At 40.6% G+C, this 26,904-nt stretch overlaps 1 long non-coding RNA gene and 1 pseudogene across 1 annotated transcript; both read left to right on the top strand.

The window, feature by feature from the left end:
• LOC138831437 (MTRF1L release factor glutamine methyltransferase-like) overlaps positions 1-26,904 on the top strand; it is a 325,973-nt pseudogene that overhangs the window by 214,912 nt on the left and 84,157 nt on the right.
• LOC138831440 (uncharacterized) lies at positions 19,314-25,584 on the top strand. The gene is made up of 3 exons (XR_011373296.1): positions 19,314-19,580; positions 23,176-23,286; positions 25,454-25,584. It is a non-coding gene; the product is annotated as an uncharacterized lncRNA (long non-coding RNA).

Here is a 26,904-nt window from a genome sequence, read left to right as displayed (position 1 = left end):
CTCAGCTTCCCCCTTCTCAGGTTTTTCCTTTCCTGCTGTCTCAGAACTTTCTTCCATCCAGGTAACTCCCATTTTTATCTCCCCTAACAATGCCCTGAAAATGTAACTTATATATAGGTTGTACCCCTCCTCCCTCCAACGGATCTCAAGACTAACAGTTTTCAGCCATCACTTCCAAAACTGCCCAATGCTCAATCACTTCTTGACAGCTCACTGTGTGAGGCTTGACACCTCCACCTTTGGCAGCATTCCCCACACTCTCCGGTGGGCCAAGCCAAGAATTTACAATGAATATCGGCACCCACAGATAATCCTGGCCCCACTGGTTATTATAGTATCCTCATAGTGAATTAGAAGAAATTGAAATTGTGTATGTCACTGTTATATTAAAAACTTGATAAGACATCTTTAACTCTTTGTGGCCTCATCACCTCGGAGACATCACAAACTCTTTGTGTTATCACATTGCCATTGTACCAACATGATCACATTGTGAAATCCCAAAACTATTATGACTTCAGAAGCTTTCAAAGAAAGCATGGCCTTTGTGACATGACAGGCCTTTTGTATACTCCTATCCTCATGTTGAGCTAATGACAATTGAGATCAGGCATGCCATTTAACATCACAAAACCTTTGTGACATAATCACCAGTGTAACATCACATTGTCATTATGATAACATCAGCCCATCATGACATCATAAAACAACAATGACATCAAATCACATGTAATTGTGATGTCACAGATACATTGGAATGCCTATTCTGTGATCTCATTCTATTTCAAATATTGCTGGTGGGTTGATATCAGAAATACATTGTGACCACATAAGCATTATAATATCACAATACTTTGATGACACCACATTGCCATTATTATATCACTAATGCACTGTGACATCACAAAACAGTCTTATCCTCATAAATTATTTTACATGCTGCCAGTGTGATCTCTTTGGCCTCCCTGAGTTCATAAATTGTTTAACTCATAATACTTCAGGCATGACATGTGATATCAAAAATCCACTGTGATATCATGACCACTGTGACATCACACTGCCAGATTTCTTGACACTGAGTCACATGAGGACAACACAAACGTGTTAAGACTCATTACACTTGTGCCAATGTATGCCTTAGGATACATGATTATCCATTGTGAACTTATATAGTCATTGTCAATTTGAGATCTGGCATGAGATTGTGACATCACCAACCCATTGTCAAATCACAAACCTATGTGACCTCATCACCTGTATGGCATCACCATTTGTAACTTCAAAACCATACTATCTCATGTAATGGTAGCATCACATTGCCAATGGGATATCTCTGTCTCATTGCATTTTCACCAGCCTATTATGTCCTCATAATATTTTACAAAATTCATGGCCTTTCTGACTTCTAGCTCCTTACGTGAACTCGTATCTTCATTGTGATCTAGTAGAATGAAATTGGACATGTAATGGTGATATTACACATTCATTGTGACATCACTATCCAAGTGTGACCTTATCATCACTTGACATTACAAACCCATTGTGACATCATATTGCCACAGTGATATCATGATCACCGTGTGATATCCCAAAACTGTTGTGACGTCTTAGCACCTTTGAAAAAGCATATGGTGTTTGTGAGATCATGGTCCCTTTGGGTAACCATGTTGTCATTATGAACAAAGACAACTGACATCAGACAGGCCAAATTACCATTACAAACGCATTGTGACATCACCTCCAGAGTGAGATCACATTGTTGTTATAATACCATCAGCCCATTGTTACATCCCAAAATGACAATGACATCATGGCATTATGACATCACATTTTCATTGTGAGGTCCTAGAGACAATGTGATTGCCTGTTATGTGATTTCATTCTATCACAAATGTGGCACAAAGGTTTATTTCAGAAACCCATTGTGACCACACCATCATTGTGACATTACAATCCCTTTTTGACCTCATATTGACATTTTGATATCATTAATGCAATGTAACATTGCAAATCTGTCTTGTCCTCATAAATTTTGTAACAAGCCACTACCTTGGCCAGGCTGGATGCGGAGAGCTAAATTCAGTCTCAACCATGAACCCTCAGACCTCCAAAGAGCAGTTCAGGCATTTGTTAACTGGTCTGCAAACAACCAACCGCCAAAATAATGATCTCCAATACTCCACACTTCAAAGGCCAAGGCTGTTTTCCTATCTCTTCATTATCCTTCTCTACAGATCTGTCCTACCTTTCAGCTCTTTTCATTTTTTCCTTCCAGCATTCCATTCTTCGCTTCAGGTTGCTCTGCTCTTGACAGGCCTGCCCTGCCTTGTCCAGGTGGCCAGTTGCCATCCTTCACCTCCTTCTCTCTCTCAATTTCCTCTCCTCCCAGGTCTTTGCCCTCCAGCAGTCTCATCATTTCTTTCCATCCAGGCCTTTAACCTTTTTATCTCCCCTTATCTTGCTCTGAAAATGCAGCTTATATATAGGCTGTACCCTTCCCCAACTGCAATAATTTCTTGCCTTCCAGTTTTTAATCATCACTTACCAAATGTCCATGCCCAATCACTTCTTGGCAGCTCACCATGTTGGACTTGACATCCTATCTCCTTCAGCAGCATGTCTTGCCCCCTCCAGTGTCATGCACCCCCTTTCAATTGGTCCAGATTAGGAGGCCATGATGACTATCTGTTCCGGTGGATTATAGGGGCACTGCTGGTTATTACAGTGTCCTCATGGTCAACTAGTAGCAATTGAAATTGGACAAATAATTGTGATATTACAAACTCGTGACATAACTAACCCATTGTGACCTCATCACCACTGTGACATCACAAACCCATTGTGACTTCACATTGTTGTTTTTGATACCAAGATCACATTGTGACATTTCAAATCTATTATAACCTCTTATAACATTTGAAAAATGCATAGCTTTGTGATATCAGAGTCCCTTTGTGTACCCAAAGCCCCACTGTGAAATATTGACAATTGAGAATCAGACATGACATTTTGACATCCAAAACAGTTTGTGAGATCATCATAATTGTGACATCACATTATCATTTTTATACCATCTACTCATTGTGAAATCACAAAACTATAATGATAGAATTATAACTTCACATTGTCATGGTGATATCATAGACACATTATGAATGCCTTTTCTGTGATTTCATTCTATTTCAAATGTGGCATATAGGTAGATATCATAAAAAATCAGGAACTCATAATCATTGTGAGATGACAATCCCTTTGTATATCATGTTGCCATTGTGATATTACTAAACCACCGTGATATCACAAACCTATCCTCTCATGATAACTTTTGTGACATGCTGAAATTCTGATACCTTAGGCCTCATTGTCCTCATAATCTGTTGTTGACCTCATTAAATTTCATATATGACATTTGATATCACAAATTCCCAGTGACATCATGACCATGTTGGCATCATACTGCCAGATGTCATGTCCATTGTGTCAAATTATGACATCACAAAACTTTTAGGATTTCAATATATGTGTGACAACACATACTTTTAGAGAAACCACAGTCCCTTTGGGAACTCATATACTCATTGTAAGTTAGGACAATTGAGAATCATAATGTCATTGTGACATGCCCAACACATCACCAATATTTTGTGACCTCACAACCAATGTGGAATCATCAACTACTAGTGACACCAAAACAATATTTTGACATGATGTAATGAGTTGACATTGTCATGGTGATATCACTCTCCCATTGTTAATTCACAAACCTAAAATGACCTCCTAACATTTTTAAAAATTCATGTCCATTAGTACTTCCAACTCATTCTGTGAACTTGTATGCACATTGTGAAATAGTAACAATTGAAAATGGACTTGTGTTTAGATATTACAAATCATTTTGACGTCAAAAGCCCATTGTGACCTCATCACAACTGTGTATCATAAAGCTATCATGACCCCTATGTACCTTTGAAAACACACATGGCATATGTGACATCATAGTCCCTTTGTGTCTCCATATCCTCATTGTGAATACATGAAAATTGAATATATATATGCCATTGTAACATCACAAACCTTTGTGACCCCATCACCAGTGGGACAACACATATTCATTATTACACAATTACCTCCTTGCAACATCACCAATTTACAATGACCTCATAGCATTATGACATTTATTGTCACTGTGATGTCATAGTCACATTGTAAATGCCTATTCTCTTATTTCATTCTATTTCAAATGTGGCATGTGGGTTGATGTCAGAAATATATTGTGATCTTATAAATATATGGCATCACAATCACTTTGTGACATCACAGTTCCATGGTGATATCACTAACAAACTGTGATATCACAAACCTGCCCTGTCCTCATAAGTCTTGTGATGTGCAGCAATTATGATGTCTTAGGCCCTTTATGAGCTCGTAATCTGTTTTCAACCTTATAATATTGCAGTTATGATATATGATATCAGAAATGCACTGTGACATCATACCATTGTGACATCACACTGACAGACATCATAAACATTGTGTCACACTGTGACATCACAATCCTCATCTGACTTCATAACGTTTGTGAAAACACATGACTTTGGAGATACCACAGTCTGTTTTGAACTCATATTCTCTGTGATTTCATGACAATTGAGATCCGTTTTGCCATTTGGATATCACTAATCAATTGTGACATCATAGACCCCTTAGCGTATAGCATCACCAATTAATTGTAACATCAAAACCTTTTGTAATGTCACAATGTGACACGATGATCATGACATCTGTCAATGTGATGTCACAATGGTCATGATGTCACAGTTGATTTCTGTTATCTCAAGTCATACATGAAATATGAGGTTGATAACAAATTATGAGGGCAAAAAGGTCTAAGATATCACAATGTCAGCATGTCACAAAAGTTATGAGGACAGAGCTTTGTGATGTCACATTGTGTTAGAGATATCACAATGGTACTGTGATGTCACAAAGTGATTATGATGTCAAAATGGTTTGTAGGCACAAAATTGCGTTTCTGATATCAACTCTCATGCCACATTAGAAATACAATGAAATCACAGAATAGGCATTCACAATGTGTCTATGATATCACAATGAGAATTGTTGTCATAATGCGATTCTGTCATTGAGTTTGGTGATGTCACAATGAGCTGATGCTCTCATAATGAAAATGTGATGTCACACTGTTGAGGATGTATCAAACACTTTTTGATGTTATAATGGCATGTCTAATCTCAATTGTCATTACTTAACAACAAGGATATGGATACATAAAGGGACTGTGATGTTGAAAAGGGCATGTGATTTTCAAAGGAGCTAAGAGGTCATAATAGATTTGAGATGTAACAATGGAATCATCATGTAACAAAGACAATGTTGTCACAATGGCTTTGTGATGTAATGGCGGTGATGATGTCAAAATGGATTTGTGATGTCACAACGAGTTTGTAATACCACAATCAAATTTCCAATTTCAATTGCTACTAGTTCACAAGGAGGATACTGTAATAATTAGCAGTGCCCGATAATCTATAGGGTCTGATAATCAGCATGGGCCCATCTCCTGGCCAGCTGGGGAGGACAAAGAATGCCACCAAAGAAGTTGAGGCATCCTGTGGGAGGGACTGGTGCATTAATCACCATGTGTTGAGCTGTTAAGAAGTGATTGGGTTGTGGGCAGTTTGGGATGTGATAGTTGAAAACAGGCAGTTGGAGTGGAGAAAGGGTACAGACTTTATATAGGCTGCTTGTTCAGAGCAATAGAAGGTGAGAGAAAAAGGAAAAAGTCTTGGAAGGAAAGAACTGGTGTGATAGCATAAGGGGAAAGACCTGGGTGGAGAGGAAGTTGAGAGAGGGCAGAAGGTGAAGGATGGCAACTGATGAGCCCTGCAAAGCAGTTCAGGTCTGTGGAGAGTGGAGAGCCCTAAAGAGAAGAAGGACCTGGTGGAAGTGAAAAAAGAAAAGACCTTGAAAGAAGTATAGGTCTGTAGCGAAGGAGAGATAAAGAGAAGAGGAAAAGAGGCTGTCCCTTTGATGCTTGGATTTTGGATATCATAATTTTGGGGGTTGCTGGTTTGGAGAACATTTATTATATAAAACGTATCTCGATGGATTTTCTTGAACTATAGAGGTCTTAATTTTTGAAGACTCCATCGAGATAATCCATTTGGATTGTATCAGGCCTTGGCCCCAGGGAAAAATCCCCATAGGTGTGAGTGTCAGCCTTCAGGGTTGAGAGTCTACCTCGAGTGTTTGTCTCCGGAGGTCCAACATGGAAAAAAGTCATTTATGTACCTCTAGAGGTGCATCTTGGCATGCTTGCCAGCTTGTTTAGGAACCCTCTGGAAGCAATTTGTGGCTTCCTTGGGACGCCATCTGGAACCTACTTGAGAGATAATGTAGGGCTTCCATGGGAAGCCATCTGGAACCTCATCAAGAGTACATCTGCAACTTCCTTGAGAAGCCATCTGAGACCTACGCTGGAGGTCATCTGTGGCCTTCTCCAGGGGCCATCTTGGACTTTCTCCAGAAGTCATCTGGGGCTTCCTCAGGAGGCCACCTGAGACCTCTTCAAAAGTAGTCATTGGGGCTTTCTTAAGAGGCAATCTAGTACCACCTCCTGAGGTCATCTGGAGCTTCTTTGGGAGGTCATCTCAGGCTACCATGATGAGAAATCTATGACCGTCTTTGGACATCATCTGGGACTTCCTTGAGAAGCTATATAGGACCTTCCCTGGAGGTCATCTGTTGCTTTCTCAAGAGGGTTATTTGGAACTTCCTCTGGAGTTCATATGTGGCCTCCTTGAGTGGCCATCTGGGAGCTACTTGAGAGGTAATGTCAGCCTCATTGAAAAGACATCTGGAAACTCCTTTGGAGATTATCTGACACTTCCTTGGGAATCAATTTGGAACCTCCATGAGAGGTCATCTAGGGCCTCCTAGGGAGGACATATGTGACATCATCCAGAGGTCATCTGTGTCCTCCTCAAGACACAATCTGGGACGTTCTCTCTGTCATCTGGGACCTTTTGTAGAGGTCAACATTGAGAGGTATGACACATGTGGGTTAAGTGTCTGTGGCTCTTGGTCTTTGTATGTATGCTGATAGTTCTATCTGTGTCCTGCATACACCTGTTTACTCCTTTTCTCAGGATGGGAGAACAAGGCCTTAGGTTGTCATATCCAAAAAATATTCTCCCCCAGGTTTACAGAATTCCTCAGTGGAAGATGCACTGATGTATTCTCTCTCCTATTCTTTGCCATCAGCACCTCTAATGTTAAGTCTTCCCATACCAAAATGGTTACTTGTACTAGTATGAGGTGGTACAAAGTTGTATGTTACCCTTATTACCTTTGAGACAGGAACTTGGAGGAGATGGTGGGCAAGCCCTATTTCTAGTATATGTTCCCTTTACAACTAGTGACCTGTATAACTGGAAACAGCAAAATCCATCTTTACAGAAAAAAAGGGGCTCATTACTTCATTAGAGACAGTAATTTTCACACACAAGCACATCTGGGATGAGTGTCAGCAAATTTTACAGGCACTTTTCACCTGGTAGAAAAGGGAGTGAATCCTGCTTGGTGACTTGAAGGTGGTCCTTCGACCAGAGAGTAGCCCCACTATTGATCCAGAAAGTCTTTCCATAGACTTACCCAAGCTGAGACTAACAGCAATTGAGGTATGGAGGTGGTTACCTATTATTACCAGGTTCTGTTAGCAGGGATACCGCAGTGGCTAAAAAGCCAAATCATCAATCTAAGTTGGGTGAGATGGTACAGTTCCCCAGTGAGCACTCTAATGCTTTTCTGAAACTTCTCCCAGAAGCCTATAGGACATATAGGCCTATTGATCTTGAAGCCCTGGAGAATGAAAGAGCCCTAAATATGGCCTCTGTTACCCAGACAGCCCCAAATATTAGAAGAAAGCTTCAAAAGTCAGAAGGTTTTGAGGGAAAAAGTTTATTCTAATTTGGAAGTAGTTGCCCAGAGGGTGTTTGTTAACAGAGATACCCAGGAAAAAGAGTCTAAGAAGAGGGTTTGAGTTTTGGTAGGAGCACCAGAATAGGGATCAAGAAACTCTTGGCAAAAACAGTACAAGTCATTTCCAAATGGCAATAGGGAACCTCTAAGAATACATCAGTGTGCTCATTGCAAACAAAATGGACATTGGGAAAAGGAATGTCCAAGGAGGAGAAAGATAGAAAATGACAGGTTAATTAATCACATTAACCACCTGGAAAATGTGTTTATATCTCTGGAGAAACATGCAAAGGAGCTTGGGGCTCTGAATTCCAACTATGTTCAATTTAAAAAGCAGCCCTCTGAACTTCAGAAATGTGGCAAAGAAAAAATTCCACCCTTCTATCTCAAAACATAGTCTTATAAAAGACTGTGTCTCCAATATGTGTCAGTCAAACCCACCAAGAGATTAAAAGCACATAGAAAAGCACATTGGAGAAAACAGAGAGAATTATTTGATGTGAAGAAAAGATTTGAAGATATAAATTAGGAACATCTGACAGTCAAAAATGAGAAGAAAATCCTCAAAGGGAACCTAGAAAACACTCAAAATCAAATGAAATTCAAGTACATTAGCCTGGGTGAGCATGAGGCAAATTAGGGGACCACAGGTCAGAGGCAAACAGGAGCACAGGACAGCAATTTTACCATCCTTGCGAACCACAAGTGAGGCCAAAAAGAGATCCTGATGCTGCATTAAGAAATCATTGCCATGAAAAAGGAGCTGGACCTCATATAAGAATGTATTAGGCTGAAGTACATGTCAATTATCAGCTTTGAAATGTGTCACCAGAAATTCAAAGCAAAAGAGAAAGAAGGAAAGGGTAGTTAGCAGAGAAGATGGGGAAGTGCTGTGTCATAGAAGATGAGGCCAAGAAAAGTGAAAAGGAAAATATCAGGCCCAAGTTCTCAATTATTAACTAATGCCCTAGGAATAAATTGGAAGTTACAATCCATTTATAAGCCTCACAGTTCAAGCACTAGAAAGAATGAATATGACCTTAAAGGAAACTTTAACTAAATTAAATACAGAAACTGGCAATAGCTAGGTAAGCCTCCTACTCTTCACTCTCCTTTGAGCAAGATGTAGCCCATATGTTAATGGATTCAATACCTTGAAATACTTTAGTGTAGAACACCCACTTGGGTTCCTAAAATTAGGAAGGCTATATTAACAGAAATGTCTAACTACAATCTGCAGGTTTTACAACATATTCTTTTATGTACCTATCCTTTGGTAACCAAGGCCCAACGGCCGGATAAGAAAAAGTCCAACTGAAGGGGAGGGACCAAGAAAGTGATGGAACAGCAGGGAAACACCACAGCTCTCTCCAACCAAATACTGAGTTTGGATTTCAATGCTCTGTTTCTCCAAGTGACCCACAAAAAAAGGCAATTACTCAGAGAGATAAAGGAAGTGCAAAAAGAAAAGGGAAAAACCCACAGAGACAGTAAAGTGGGAAGACCCTTCCCCCACCCTTTGTTGGTGATGGCGCTCCATGTTGCGCAGCTTAAGTGATGGGGTTTTGTGCCAAGCTGCTTAAGTGCCCCGGGACTGGACCCTATGAGGACCACACACCCACAAGCATCCCAAGTCCCAGGAGACACCCAAGAGCTGGGCCAACCCAGAATATACAAACAGAAATCTCAGAAGGCAGAGCTGGAACAAAGACTCCCCTCACCCTCCCTGGTACAGCGCCTCTGCCTGGCTGGTACAAGTAGCCCATCCCAGTCAGGAGCAGTAACAGCTGTCAACAGTGGCAAATGACCCTAGTCTCTCAGGGTGGCACCTCTGTCCTGCTGGTGTAAATAGCCTAGCCTAACCTGGAACAGCAGCAGCAGCTGGCAGTGCTGGCAAACCACCCAGAATTGGGGCACAATGCCTCTTGGCAATGGCCAGACCAGCCTGGGGCGGCAGCGGTGGCTGAGGTGGGGACAGCTACAGTGAACAAGTCCAGACCTGTGGTGGTTTGTGCCTCTCCATAATGGCCTGCATAAGTGGCCCAGCCTAACCTGAGACAACAGCAGTGGTTAACACCTGACTTGTGGTGGGGTGCCTGGCTTGCATAAGTGGCCCAACTGATCCTGGGGCAGTGGCAGCAGCTGGGGTAGTGGCAACAGCTGTGGCAGCAGCAGTGGCATCAACAGTGGCAGCAAACAACTCTGGACCCGTAGTGGGTGTGGCACCTCTCCATACTGGTTTGCATAAGCAGCCCATGGTGGCAAAGGTGGTGAACAACCCTAGACCTGAAGCAGGGTGTGGTGCTGAGCAACCCCAGAAGAGAATCCCTGGGCTGGCTTTGAACCTGAATACACAGATCTGAGCCTCCTGAGTAGCTAGAATTAAAGGTATTCACACCAGTAGGGTCTTCCTCTTGCAACCCCCCTAACTTTTTCTAAAATAGATAATTTCTTAGTTCAAACATGGAATTTAAGCAAATACAAGAGGATCAACATAATACTCTGTATTCTATCTGAGCATAGTGGAATCTCCCAGACTTTCCTGCCTGGGCTGGATTTGAAACGTGATCCACACATCTCAGCCTCCTGAGGAGCTAGGAGGACAGGTGTGAGCCACCTGTGCCTGGATGATCTGGCCTTACACCACAGTGGAATAGGAGCCCCTGAAATCTTTTCTTTAATTTTCCTGTGCTAGTTTTGGGGCTTGAACTCAGGGTCTGGGCTCTGGTCTCTAAAAATTTTCCTTCAAGGTTACCACTTTACCATTTGTGCCACAGCTCCATTTCTAGATTTTGGTAGTTAATTGCCAAGAAGTGTCTCATTAACATCCTCTCCTGAGCTCGCTTGACCCTCTATCTATATCTCAGTCTCCTGAGTAGCTAGGATTTACAGGGGCTGAGCCACTGGTGGAATTGGGCTAGAAGCTTTTCTAAAGCAGGAGTTTTTCCCTGCGTTTGCCCTGACTCCTCCATTCAAAGGAGGCCTGAGGGTCAGGAGTTGTGAAAACAGGTTTCCAGCTACAGGAAATGGCTTTGGGTCCTTGGTGAAAAGAAAAGCTAATCGTCCCCCAGTGCGCTATTCTGGGACCCCACCCTCTGCCCTGTGACTCAAGTCAACTTTGACCCAGACTTGAATATCCTGCCAGACTTTTCTGAAGCCATAACACCTTCATACCATTCACACCACCTGCGCTACAGCACACCTCAGGACCTTTGCCCATGCTATACTTTCTGCCTGAGGCTCTCTGCCCTGTACCCACATATTAGAACTACTGTGAAATTTTGGCACTGGGTATATCACATCCTGGAGAAAGTCTTTCCTTCCCTTCTCCATCTTTTTTTTTTTTTTAATATTGAGTTGCTAGACATGGAATTTGTGCAGGCTGACTGGCAAATGCTCTATATTGGTGTATGTGTGTGTGTGTGTGTGTGTGTGTGTGTGTGTGTGTGTGTGTGTGTGTGTGTGTGTGCCAATCCTGGAGTTTGAATTCAGGGCCTGGATGCTTTCCTATCCCTGAGGTTTTGTGCTCCAGGCTAGCACTGTACTACTTGAACAACAGCTCTTCTTCTGGCTTTTTGGGTGTTTAATTGGAGAAAAGTTTCTTAAATTGACTTTTCCACTTGCAATTAGGATCCTTCCTCCTGAGTAGCTTACAGGGGTGAGCCACCAGCACTGCCCTCTACCCTACCTCTTACCTATAACCTCGGCCCTCCTTTGAGTCCGAGAAGAATATGTCTCACCAGGCTCAATTTTTTTTGCCCAGTCTTGGTGCGTGAACTCAAAGCTCATACTTGGGAGAGACTCTAAACATGTGAAGACTGTGACAAATGTTTCCATTAAATTATGTATCATGTTTCAACACTTAATATGTTAATGAAAAATGAGTCAATGTCTTAAATTTTTGTGTATAATTTTATAATAGATGTGCAAAATATAATGTGTATAATAATACTAAATACAACAATCAATAAATGAATCAAAGAAAAATACAATACAAAATCAATAATAAAATTATAATCTGAAATTAACATACATATATAAGTATATATCATGTATTACACATGTATAGAAATATTTCTTCCATTGCAGGGCCATCATTCAGGCCCTGGGAACTCTATCCTGAATTTGTTTTCCTCAAGGACAATGAGCTTCACATTCACCCATGGTACAAAAGAGTTACCTGGATGGTGAGCTCAAAAACTAGCAATGACAGAAATACTGGCCCCAGTTCCAAGACAGTGACTTAATTTTTTTAATGGAAGCAGTTATGATTATTCAGTTCCATACTGAGCATTAAAAAAATAGTGTAGAGTTTTGTACAGCTATTCAAACATCCTGCCCTTACTTCCAAAGTGCTTCTCTAAGAACTACATTGTTTCTCCTTTTTTGTATGTTTTTTATTGTAAAAATGTTCTACAGAGGGGTTACAGTTCCAGGAGCAAGGTAATGAGTACATTTCCTATTGAGCATTGTTTACTCCTCCTGTGTTTTTCCCCTATCATCCCTTCCCTCCCATCTCCACAACTACATCCCCCTGCTGAGGTCAGTGACTTAGTTTTTCATTTTTGGTTGGCACAAGGCTTGAACTCAAGTAATGGCAACTCTTCGCTCACATTGCTACAGATTTACCAAGACCCTGAGTTCAAATCCCAGGCTTTAAATGAAAACTTGCAGAAATTCCAAACTAGGGAGCTTTATTTTTTTAATTTAGTTAAATAATTATACATACATACATACATATATATATATATATATATATATATATATATATATATATATATATACACATATGTGTGTGTATATATATATATTGATTTTGGCCAAGCATGGGGCTTGAACACAGGTCATGGAAATTCTACTTCAGCTTGGATATGCCTCAGCTGGGGTACAGTCTCTGGACCCATAGCCGATCCTGGGCCAAGAGGGCTTTCAGGAAGAAAAAATCGTTGGAAAGCACAAAAAGTGGTGAGCTGCAGAGAGCTGGGGTTTTATGATTTTTTTTTCTTTGAACAGTGACCATCCTGGGTCTGAATGAGAAAGCTGCAAAAGGGACCTGACCTGCCATTGCTGGTGGCTGGCAGGCTATCAATGAAGCCATAGGCCACCTATCAACATAGTCCCTGGGTGAAATCGTAGTTCTGACATCAATCACAGGAGATCACAAAAGACTCATTCTTATGCATAAGAATACTGATTGAAAGAGTAGTTTATTCATCAGTCTACTCTAAAGTTGGATGCAGTAATCCTAGAATGCTGATTGAGCTTAATTAATAGTTTATTAAGCATGAAAAGAGCAATATTCCTTCAATTGCGGTTTAATAAATACCTAAGAGTTGGTAGGAACATAGTGGGTGTCATTCTATCATACATAGATGGCTATGGAACTCTTTACAAATATGTATATTTATTTGTATACCTCCGTCTGCCTATCCATGTATCCCTGTTTTGGCCAAACCTGGTGGTCGATCTCAGATCCTAGGAAACACTTGACATCTTCATTGGCTAGAGGCTGCCATGCTCAAACTCACCCAATCATGAATTGGGCCTGCTAGGCAGTATGTTCAGATCCTGGCACTGCCAGGCATACTTGAGAACACATCTAACATCTAGATCTTATGTGACAGGATGTAAACAATGTAATAAATGCTATAGGTGTCATCAGAGTCAATAATATAAATTCTAAATAAATGAATGACACAAGAAATAAAATAAATAACCACACCAAACACAATATGGACTGAACATCTGTAAGGAAGTAAAAATACTATCTTTAAAATATATATAAGGAGGGCTGGGAAGGTGGCTCAGTGGTAGAGCTCCTGCCTTGCATGCATGAGGCCCTGGGCTCAATTCCTCAGCACCACATAAGCAGAAAAAAAAGCCGGCAGTGGTGCTGTGGCTCAAGTGGTAGAGCACTAACCTTGAGATGATGAACTGAGGGACAGCGCCCAGGCCCAGAGTTTAGGCCCACAAGTGGCCCCCCAAAAAATTATATACGGAGAATCTTTTCTATGCCTGAGGCTTGAATTCAGTCCCCCTATGCGGAGGGAATGGCAGGAGATCTTGAGGTACTAGTTTCTGGCCTGGGAAGAGTCATGGAATGTGATTGATCTCATCCTTGAATGAGTAGTTTGTGCATGATGCAAGTAGGAAATGATAGGCAAGACTCATGGAGTATCGATTATTTGTAAAGAAGTTGATGAAGCATGACAATAATCATCACAGTCATGAAATGGAGGCATCAGTAAAGATCCAAGAATCTGTATTCACACAGATTGGATTCCACCACAGGTTACCATCTCTCCTACTCTATACATGCATACTACCTTCAGCTTATGAATGGATGACTGCTGTGCTCACTGCTCTCCCCTGGGAGGGGGGCTCAATCGCAGGTTCCAAAGGCTGGTGTGCTCATGTGGACAAATTCGCCACTTGGTCCTGCTAGGCACCGAGTTCAGATTCCCTGCCATGCCAAAATATTTATCTTGATGTCAGAAGTCAATCATTGCACCTGTTTTCTTTCTGTGCAAGTCCTGGATCTCAGCTAGGATGGACAATGCTTGATCCACCCTGTGGCCATGGGAATAAGTTGTTATCCATGTCAGCCCAGTTATTCCTGTCATCATATACTCAAGAAAATACACAATACACCCATGAATAGCATACAAAATAAAGAGAATAACTACACTCAATGAACGATGCAGTCCACACACGGATGTGAATATACATCCCATGTTTCAATGATCATTGAGGACTATTTTGGCCTCCCTGGGGCTCGATCTCAGTTCCTGGGAATGGCCCAGCTCCTTAGTGGCTCACAGTCTGGTGTGATCACGTGGACCCATTGGGCAGTTTGGCCTCCCAGGCCCAAAGTTTGAGTCCCAGCACTGCCAAAAATTCACCCTGATGTAAGAAGCCAGTCGTTGCACTTGTTTTCCTGTACTGTGCAAGTTCTGGGGCTCAGCTAGGAAGGAGAATGTATATGCAACTCTATACTCATGGGAATAGGTTGTCATCCAGTTCACCACAGTTATATTTGTCATCCTATACTCAAGGAAATACACAATACATCAATGAATAAGACACAAAACAAAGAGAATGACTACACCAAATGCAAGATGCCGCCCACCCATGTTTGGAAATACAGATCCTCTATTTAATTATGAATTTATGACTATATTGGCCCCCACCAGGGCTCCATCTCAGGTCCCAGGAATGGCCTAGTTCCTTAGTGGCTCAAAGCCTGATGTGCTCACAATGACCCATTCACCAATTTGGCATGCTAGGTTTGAGTTCAAATTCCTGCACTACCAAACGATTTATTTTGATGTGAGAAGCCTAAGGTGGCACAGGTTTTCCTGTCCTGTGAATGTCCTGGGTCTCATTGAGGATGGAGAATGCTATATTGGTAACTCTTAGCCATGGGAATAGGTTGTCATCCATGTCAGCACAGTTATATCTGTCACCCCATACACAATAAAATACACAATACATCCATGAAAAAGACACAAAATAGAAAGAATAACTACACTGAATGCAAGATGCATACCACACATGTAAGTAAAGAAAAATCTTATGTTTTAAAAAGGTGGGCTTGTTATTTTGTCCAGTGCTGGGGCTTCAAATCAGGCCCTGCAACAGGCCTGACATTCTACTCTTCAAAGATGGTGAGCTTACCCTTCTTCCACAGTGCAACAGAATTACCCAGACCTGAGCTAAAAATCCCAGCACTGACAAAAGATTCATATTGATGTCAGAAACTAAAAATCGCAGCACTGACAAAAGATTCATACTGATGTCAGAAGCCAGTCGTTGTGACTTTTATCCTCTCCTGTGAAAGTCCTGGGTCACAAATATGATGGAGAATGCATGGACAACACTGTAACCTTGGTAACTGTTAGGTTTTTAAAAAGAGGTAGCCGAGTAAGAACAGCACCAGCACACACGTGGTATTCAGATAAGGGGTAGGTTTATTCAGTAGACCTGCTGGGACCAGGCAAGGTTGGCACTCCACGTGGCTGGGAAAGGCCTGGGAATGAGAGAAAGCTAGGAAGAGAGGAAAGAGAGAGAAAAGAGTAGAGAGAGGGGTAAGAACAGTAGCACTCACGTGGTATTCAGGTAAGAGGTAGACCTGCTGGGACCAGGCAAGGTTGGCACTCCACGTGGCTGGGAAAGAGAGAGAGCAAGAGAGCAAGAGAGCAAGAAAAGAGCAGCAAGAGCTAGAAAGAACAGAGAGAGAAAAAAGGGAGAGTCTGGGCCTGGGCTAGCCCTTATGTAGGGTATGGGTGGGGAAAGGTGTGGCCACATCAAATTCAGATGTGACCTCAGCGGATGCAGATGTGACCTCTTCCCAGTGTACCAGTTGCCTAGGTAACGCAGGTACTGGGTGGAGACTTTGCTGCGAGGAGGGTGGAGTCTGCTTGCCATCTAGGAGCGGACCTTACAGTAACGGGTTCTCATCCATGTCAGCACTGTCATAGCAGTCACCATACTTATTAAAATACACAATACCTCCATGAATTAGAGACAAAATAAGGAGAATAAATGCACTGAACCCAAGATGCTAACCAAACATATATGTCAATATAGATCCTTTGTTTAAATTATGAATTTCTGACTATAGTGGACCACCCTGGGGATCAATGTCAGATTCTGGGATTGGCCATACTCCTTAGTTGCTCACAGGTTCATATGATCACCTTGAATGATTGGCCAATTTGTTTTGCTCTGCCCTGAGTTCAGATACCAGCATTATCAACAAGTGGATCATGGAGTAAGAAGGAGAGTGTGAAACTTTTTTTCCTTTTCTCTGAGAATCCTGGGGGTAAGGCATGAGAGAGAACATTTCTACAAATCTAGATGTTCTGTGATAGGTTGTCATCAATGTAATAAACACATTGAGTACATAAATGAATAAAACAGAAGATACAAGGAACAACCCCACCAAACATGTATGGACTGAACATCTATAGGTAAGTATAAATCCTATTTTTACAATATATAGAAATAGTATGATTTCCAGGTCTGGGTCTTGAATTCAGGACTAGTGAAAAGACCTGACTTTTTTATTTTCATGAAAGGTGATCTTCCCCTTTATGCACATTGCTGCAGATTTACCCAGAGCCTGAGTTACAATCCAAAGCCTGTAAGAATAAACTGTGTGAATTGCATGCCAGGGAGTTAATTTTTTTCTCAGCATGGGTCTTGAACTCAGGTCGTGGCAACACTGCCTCAGCTTTGATCACACTAGGATGGGGTGCAGCCACTGGACACACAGGTGCTTCTGGGATTCTACACCCCCACGTGTTGCAAGGAAAACAATGCACAGAAAAAATGTGGCCTTTTATGTTTTCTTCCTTTGCACAGTGACCCTACTGGGTCTGAATGACACTGTTGCAAAGGGTACTTCACCTTGCATTTCTGAAGGCTGGCAGACAATCAAGAAAGCCATAGGCCCACGTGGCAACATAGGCCCTCATTTCAAATCCCCATACTGACACCAACCAATGGCAGGAAGTACTAAGAAACTGGTTCCCATCCAAAGGCATAACACTGGAATTTTGTCAATGTCACAGTTGAATGAGTTGATCGTGAATGATGATCCTATAAAATTAAACAGCATCATTTCAGAAGGCTGATTGATTTTATTTAATATTTATGAAGCATTAAAAAGAATATTATTACTTACAGGAACACAATAATTTCAGGACACTGAGTGCTTTCATTAATATTTTAAGGATGAAAACAATAACATTAATTACATGGACGCATAATAAATACCCAGGAATTGGTAGGAATATAGTCTATATAACTGAATAATGTATAAACATCTCTGGCACTCTATAAACACACACACACACACACACACACACACACACACACACACATATGCCATCTACATGTCAATCTGTTCTTCTTTGATTAACCCCAGGGGTTCTCAGGTCCTGGGAACAACCTGCACCTTAATTTCCCCCAGGATGGCATGTTTGCACTCACCCATTCATGAATTTGGCCTTGTAGGCCATGAGTTCAGATGTCAGTACTCCCAAACAATGAATCGTGGAGTAAGAGGATGATGGTGACACATGGATTCCTTTACTGTGCATCTTCTGTGTGTCAGGTATGAAGTGGAATACATCTGTAGACCTATATCCTATGTAGTCAATGTTTTATGTGCTATAATAGTCAATACAATAAATGGTCAATACATGAATAAAACAAAAAATAAAATAACTACTCTGAATGCAATACGGTGTCAACATATGTATAAGAATATAAAACATATATGTAAATTGTACATGAATAGGGTGTTTTCTAGTGCTGGTGATCGTTTTCAAGCCTAAGGAACAAACTTGAATTTTTTGACTTTAAGGAAGCAAGCTTCCCCTTCCCACACAGTGCAACAGAGGTACCCAGACTATGAGTTCCAATCCCAGTCCTGGTAGAAAAAACTCACCTTTATAGTATTTGAGGCCCAATTCTTAGGTATTTCATTATGCCTCCATTTGATGAATGTGATTGCTTAAATGCTTAATAAAATATTAACTAAAATCAATCAGTGTCGTGTAATATAAGTGTGTATAATTTTATCCTAGAATCATTCAAGAACTGTTCATTCAATCATGACTTACATCACATTACATTGGTAATCATATGGATAGGAACAAGTTTCTTAGGATCTCCTACAATTTGGAGGTGGCACGACCAGGATTTGAATTGTGGGCTCCAGCTCCCACCACTTCAACCCGAGGATCGGGAACTCACCAGTCTGTCCAAGAACATCAACAAGGCCAATGATTAGGCAGGCACCAGTGGATCTCAGCAGTCCTTCTTGATACTTACAAGGCTGTGAATAGAGGATCATGGTCAAAGTCACCCTAAGCAGGAAAATCCTTGAGACCCCTGTCCAACTTCAGTGCCAACAAAGCCAGAAATCTTGTGGCTCTAGTGTAGAGGACCAGCCTTGAGCAAAAGCAGCTCATGAACTGTGCCCAGATCCTAAGTTCAAAGTCTGGGACTGGCAACAAACAGAACTATACAGCAATCTGTGTAGCCATCCAGTTAAAGCAGGTCACCCTCTTCTCTCCAACTGAATTGGACAGAATTTCCTGGGAAAAAGGCTGGGAGAACCACTGTCATCTTGACTCCGCCCATGCTGCTTGCTTCACAGGATTCTGGCCACACCCCCATTCTTTCATGCTTCTTTCTGACCAATGGGATACAAGAATGGTGGCCATGCCCACATTCCATGCTGCCAGGTAGCACTGGGATTCCCTCTGTTAGTTTACACCACTACCAGCAGTTCAGGAAGGTAGAAGGGGCTGAGTCCTGAGGAATAGACTCGAGGTGACTTTGGAGTTTAGTAGAAAATTGATGCTCGCACCCCACCTGGCCCCTCCCCTCCCTTCACGCAGTGCCAGGTTTCAAACCTCAATCAATGTCTAGCTGCCAGCCGGCCTAAATCCCAGACCGGGTCCCTGCCCCTAGTCTTCTGCTCTGGGCCAATGTGTCCACAATGCTGGCGCCATCGCTGCTGCCCCAATTGGAGCAGCTGCCAACAGCTTCTCCCAGCAGCACAGGTGAGTTTCTGTCCCAACAACAACATACCCTGGGTCAAACACCCCTCTGGGGGCACCATGTCCCCCCTGCTTGTTTCCTCTCCATGGCGCTGATGAGCCACCTTTCTGTCTTGAGGATTTCTGAGATAGAAACTACAAATATGCTCAGGCTGGGCTGGATCATGGTCCTCCTGTGAAAGGTATGTTCCACCAGGCCTGGTCCTCTGTAATTGGGATGGTAGACATGTGGTGTCATGCTCAGTCATCGGTTAACATGGATTATCCTAAACTCAGTCCATAGCAGCGGATTCTTGACCACACGTGAAGCTCTTTGTAGGGCCTCAACCATTGGACCTCAGTCTCCTCACAGGACAGTTGTGAGGAAACAAGGGATTTATACAGAGCGATCTCTGGAAAAGAGAGGGAATGGCCTTCAGATAAGGTTTTAGCAATTCTGTGAGCATATGACAGGAAGATACCAGAAAGGGCTCAGGTGGGGCCTGTTATTAATCATGCAACAGGTGTGGGATTATGAACCGAAACATGGCTCTCTTTCATTACTACCTTATCCCAATGAGGAAGGGGATCCTTCACTTTGTTCAGTTTTGCAGCTGGGGAATCTGAGGCAAAGAGAAGCCAGATGACCTACTTATGACCTCAAGTTCACAGGAAGCTCGGCCTGACTTCTCTACCATGCTCCCTAGGACAATGGGTGCTATTCAGTCCAGTTCTTGTGGTGGGAAGTCCACTTCTTTCAATCGTGGTTCTTGAACTCTAGGATTGGGCATTGTTCCCGAGCTCCTCAGCTCAAGGCTTGCGCTTTATCACTTGATCCCACAGTGTCACTTCCAGTTTTCTGGTGGTTCTTTGGAGATAAGATTCTCAAACACGTTCCTCCAGGGCTGTCTATGAACCATGATCCTCATATCTCAGCATCCAGTGTAGTTAGGATTAGAGTTTTATGCCACTGGCACCTGATTTAAGTGTAATTCTGATTTTCTCTCTCTCTCCCTCCCTCTTTCCCTCTCTCCCTCTCTCCCTCTCTCCCTATCACCAACTCTCCCTCCCTCCCTCTCTTCCTCTCTCTCTCTCTCTCTCTCTCTCTCTCTCTCTCTCTCTCTCTCTCTCTCTCTCTCTCTCTCTCTCTCTCTCCCTTCTCTCTCTCACTGTAGCTCTCAGGAACGGGTAGAATGGGTGCTGTAGGAGGTGGGCCAATGTCCCCAGGTAGCTGGAACCCAAGATGGCCCACTCATTCTGGAGTTGGGCTGTGGGTAGGGAGCTGTCTCGTTCAGCATGTTGATACATCTCCATGAGATCAACCCTCTGAGCCCTTGCAAGACTGTCAGGGTTATTCATTTTCCACCTAGCCTTACTGGATTTTTTATATTGTATTCTTTTCTACATTATTTTCTAGCACCTGGCCAATATTATGGTACATAGTTACAGAATGAAAATGTAATGTTAACTTAAGAAAGTCATTTAGGGATCTGGGAATGTGGCTTCATGATATGATGATTGCCTAGCATGCATGAAACCCTGAATTCAATTCCTCAGTACCACATAAACAGAAAAACACTGGAAATGGTGCTGTGCCTCAAGTGGTACAGTGATTGCCTTGAGCAAAAAAGGAAAAAAAAACCCAAAGCAAAAAACATTTAATTAGTAAATGCAAAATAAAGAACCCCTACTTGGAATATGTAATTGCTCCTGCCATACTGACACCTGACAATAGTCCATAATTCATGTACTTTTTCTTATATTAGGATATTGTGTTGAAAAAAAGTTTTGTTCATTAGGTCAGAGCAATTAATGTCTTGAATGTGCTTAGATGTCAGGTGAAGATTAATTCTGGAAATTCAAAGATTCCAGGTTTTTGAATGGTCTCTGCTAATCACAATGAGAAGGGTAGTCTAAGTGAGATTTGGAAATCTTTTTGGTTATTCATGGCACCACAACGGCAGAGGCAAATTAACAGTTGTGACAGAAGAGAAGGAATAACTCCAGAGGTAATGAATAAATGATAGTTACTAACGTATACCAGAAACGTTTATAGAGAACCATTTTTGGTTATTGAACAAATAGTTATCAACTAGTCTTATTCCGCATTACCTTTAGCATTCTAAATCTCTTAGGCTACTTCTTAATCTCTGTGTAATACATGTATCTCCTTCTGTGCTGTTTTTTCTTACCTTAACTTCTTTGCTTTTTAAAAATCTCAGTCTTTCTATATTTCTCTATGAACATTTCCTGATACTAAATACACCTACACAGACGGCAGAGAATGCTAACTAAGGGTCCCATAGCTCATGAGTCATTAATGAAACAACATGGAAAAGGAGGACATATTTATTGTTACCTCAAATTTTCTGAAAAGCTGCAATGCCATCATTTGATTCAAATATCCATTATTTGTCTACATAGTATCATTCAGTGCACATAAATGCAAATATGAGCTGGGTGCTGGTGGATCACGCCTGGAATCCTAGCTATTCAGGAAACCAGAGAATTGTGGTTCAAAGCCAGCCTGGTCAGGAATGTCCATGAGACACTTATCTTCAATTAACCACCTGAAACCCAGAAGTGGTGCTGTAGCTTAAGCGGTAGAGCACTCAATTTGAGCTGAAGAGCTGTGGGAGTGCGCCCAGGATCAGAGTTCAAGCCCCACAACCAACAAAAAGTGCAAATATTACCTAAGTTTCCCCAAAAGGAAGGACAAGATCAATAAACTTCCCAAGCAGAAAAAATAATTTCAAAATGATTCAGTGCACCTACTTTTGCTGAGTTATTTAAGTTATGGCTTCTTTGCTAGACATATTGTCTTCCTTTAAAAATTGTCAAATACTAGCTTTACAATAAACTTCGTCTAATATTTTTTGTTTCAAAAGAGAAGTCTATACAGTTGATGTCACTTAGCTTTCTTACTATCTTAATTCAAAGCCAAACCAGGCAGGAGAGTATGTCAAACTCTTATCGCAAATTGAACACCAAAAAACCAGAAGTGGAGTTTTGGCTCAAACAGTAGATTACTAGCTTTTGGGGTAGGTGGGCAGGAAAGACAACTGTTCAGGGACAGGATCCAGCCTCTGGGTTCAAGCCCCAGGACTAGCACAAACTAAACAAACAAGCAAATAAAAATCCCAGATTTTTCTTTGGGGCCCTCCTTAAAGGTGAACTGGTCAGAGTAGAGTCTTCTTTTGCTGATCATATTGACTGGATCCTGCTTTTTTGGAATCCTTGTTGCTCTGCAGAACTCAGAACCAGACCAAAGGAATTGATAACTGACTCCTGCATCAAGAGAATCATCTCAGGATTGAAATAGCCATCTATAAGATACTTTAAAACCTCTATGTCTTTGTTACTTTGCAGGAGAACACTTTTAAAACAATGTTATTTCCTTTTGTTTTATACTGGCCTTCAAATGGTACATTATTTCTTTTTGTAACACTATGAACTAGAAGTTTACAAAAAAAAATTATATGAGTAAAGAACACACTCAAAAGCCAGGGACAGAGTTTCCTTCAAGCCTTGGGATAACTTTCTTGTACAGTAAAAAGGAAAGCACAAGGTAACTTGAACTTTGTTTTTCCTCTATGTTCCATTCCTCTCCTGGGGTCAGTTTCCACATCCAGTAACAGTTACTTCCAGTAACAATCGATGGTGCTGCTTGAGGTATAGTGAATGTTTTCTGGCTTCACTGCTAGAAGACTAGAACACCTATGGACCTGAGGTAAAACGTATTTCAGAGAAAATTTAGTAAAGAGAAAATATGAAATTTATATTGCTTATAAATATATTATACATGAGTACATTGAGTTCAAACTTTGTAAGTTCTCTGTAAGTTAAGGCGAATTTTAAATAGGAAGAAGGTTTTCAGAACATTCTTTTTGTGACTGTACGTGCTGTTCATTATTTCCCAAGTGTGCATGAGCTAACAGTAAGGAAACAATAGCAATAATAGGAGAAAGAGAAGTTCTGTGTTTAAGTATAAGGGTTACATACAGTATAGAAGACTACAAATAAGCAACATTGAAACAATAAAGCCAAGTCCAGTATGTAGATTTATGAGAGTGATATACAGAAAGCAAGAACCCTATGTGGAACATGAAGTATGAGGCCACTCCCATTCTAAATCATGCTTGCTAATCATGCAACTTTGTAGAAAGTACAATGGAAGAATAATTCTGTTTTCAATGAAAGTCAGATATAAAAGCATGGATTTAATTGGAAAAATGTCCATCTTGTGAGAGCAGGGATTATGCTAGCAATAAACTGGTGTCTAAGATCTCATTTCTTTTTTTTTTCTTTACACACACACACAGACACACAGACACAAACACACACACACACACACACACACACACACACACACACACACACACACACACACACACACACACACATATATATATATATATATATATATATATATATATATATATATTTGTTGGCGGTGATCTTGGGACTTGAACTCTGGGCCTGCGAGCAGTCTCTCTGCTATTCAGCTCAAGCTAATGCTCTACCACTTGATCCACAGTGCCAATTCCAGTTTTCTTTTAGTTAATTTGAGAAAAGAGTCTCTGGGACTTTCCTACTGGGGCTGGTTTTGAACCTCAATCCTCATATCCCTCCATAACCCAGCTTACGATCACATTCCTAACAGTGTACACTCAAGATGTGTAATGTGTCTGTTCATCTATCTTTATAAGAATTCTTTAGTTAGGGCTGAAAGGTGTCTCAGAGGTACAGAGCTTGCCTCGCATGCATGAGGCCCTTGGTTCGATTCCTCAGTACCACTTAAGCAAAAAAGAAAAAAGCCAAAATTGGCGCTGTGACTCAAGTGGTAGAGGGCTAGCCGTGAGCTGAATTGCTGAGGGACAGAGCCCAGGACCAGAGTTCAGGCACCATGACCAGACACCCCACCAAAACAAAAAAAAAGAATTCTTGAGTTAAAAATATGGGCTACAGCTTAGACATTACTCTCACAAAAATGTTTGTCGTTTAAAAGTTGATACTCCTGGAGAAATAAAACCTAAGAATGTAAAGGAGTCTGGGAAGTTCTATTGGCATCCAGCCTGGGCAGAACACTCTTTGCAACAGTATATAAAATTAAGCAGTCAAAATCTGGATTGGAAGAATGGCTCAATTGATGGAATATCAGTCATGAGCAAGATTGCTTAATAAAAGCTTGAGGCTTTTGCATATATACATACAGACATACACATACACCCAGAGGCACTTATATATGCACACACAAATACACAAATGAAACAACTCTCAGAATGTGTAGAAAAGTTACAAAACAATAAATATACGTCCTGAACAAGACTAGAATCAAGTGATAATTTTTAATATTTGAAAGTCCTCAAATGAACTTCCTTCAAATAAGTTTGAGAATATTACATTGGTAGGGATCAGAGATAGTAAGAATCAATAATCATTATTAAAGGGATCAGATCCATGGAGGAATGAATCAGAGATCTGGCAGGTGCATTTGAAAATGTTCATATCCTGTATCAAATGTTAGAACATCTTTGAAAATAGTAGATAAAGTTTAAGCAGTCACTCTGGTGTATAATATCACTGGAGAAGTTCAGAATTGGTAGTCTATATCTAGATTAAATAAACCAAGAAACTATGGCAGGGCAATGTGATACAAGCTTAGAATTCTAGCACTGAGATTAAGACAGGAGATTAGAGAATGGAATTACATATTGATACCTTCCCTGGACCAAAGTGTATAATTTTAACTTAATAAAACAAAATAAACAAGAAAGGAATACATAGTTGGACATTTGGGCTAATTTTGTCATTATGTTTTGAGAAGTCAAATTTCCTGTTGAAATGCAACTCATACTTAATCCTCACTTGTGTTTTAAATTCTCTCTTCATTACAGAACACTCCTAGATGCAAAATGACTCATGATTCCCATCCAAAATTTGAAAAAATAAGTTATCATCATTCTGTTGTAACCCAAAGAAATGATGAAGAATTACACAAGCTTAAGCTTGGAAAAATAGCAAAGTTCGTCTAATGAAGGATTTTGAAGATCTTGCTAAATTAGAATTTAGATTTAAAATATTTTGGTTTTGTTTGTAATTTTATATTCTATAGGATTCTACAAAATTGTTTTTAATTAGAGGGTTTAATTGACATTCACAAATGATTTTGCATTCTATGTGCCTAGAATATTCTTTCAAAAACTTAGTTAATAGATAATTCCAACAGTTCATGTATGAAATGATAATGTGAATTTTGTAGACAGAGTTGCCAACAAATTGATGACATTAATTTATGAATTTAGAATAAGAGAAATTTTTGGAGTCTTTGGTATAACATGGTATGAAGAGTATAATCGTGTGACATCTTCTTTCTTCTACCTGTATGTAACACAGGAAGCAATTTCCTTAATTATTTGCTACTGTATACAGTGAGAAAAATGTTACATTTGGGGTTTGATTTTATTTTTGTTTTTGTTTTATTGGTTTGTCCTAGGGCTTTTACTCTGGGCCTGGACACTGTCTCTGAGCCTGTTTATGCTCAAGGCTCATGCCCTACCACTTCAACCTCAGTGCCACTTTCATCTGGCTTTTGCTGAGAAGTTTATTGGAGATAAGAATCTAGGGAATATTCTTGCCTGGGTGGGCTTTCAACTGTAATCTTCCAATCTTAGCATCCAGAATTTATATGATAGCTAAAAATTATAAATATAAGTAATATTTGCAAATGTTCTGATCTCAAAAATACCAGTGGGGGGAAAATGATGCAACCCACTTTATTGTGGTGTTCTTACCAGAACATGAATCGCATCACATTAGCAGAGTTGTATTTTTTCACAATAGAGATAAGCTATTTATCATATGAATTAAGGGAAGTTTGAGATGCACCCTAAAAGTTGGAGAATTTTGGGCTAGGATGACTCTATATCATAAATATTGGTATTGGTGGTCATAAAAATAATAGCTTATTGTGATAAACAATTGCTTACTCTTGAAGAATTAATTATTACCGATGCTACATAGTTTTATCCTCTACCAGAACATGGTTATTTTTCTGTTGTCTCTCAATCTGTAACACCCCATTGGAAAATGCATCTATTGTAAAATTACATAACATGCAAGCCGGTATTGTTTTGAATCTCTCAGGTATGGAATCTTCAGAATTTGAAAATGAGTAATTACTAGTCATTGGAATGTTGACGAACACATATATTCTGTCTTCTTAACAACTTATTTACTTTTACAAGTTATTTGTTTCCATAGAATTAAACTGTTTTCACTTTTAGTATGAGAAAGTACAATATTTATTCTTTTTTCAAAATATTGGTAAGTATATTGTGAAAATATT

This window comes from Dipodomys merriami, unplaced genomic scaffold (genome assembly GCF_024711535.1).
Source record: "Dipodomys merriami isolate MVZ:Mamm:240054 unplaced genomic scaffold, mDipMer1.0.p SCAF_196, whole genome shotgun sequence".
NCBI lineage: Eukaryota > Metazoa > Chordata > Mammalia > Rodentia > Heteromyidae > Dipodomys > Dipodomys merriami.
Note: the sequence above shows the minus strand (reverse complement) of the source record. Positions and strands in the feature narration are given on the sequence as shown.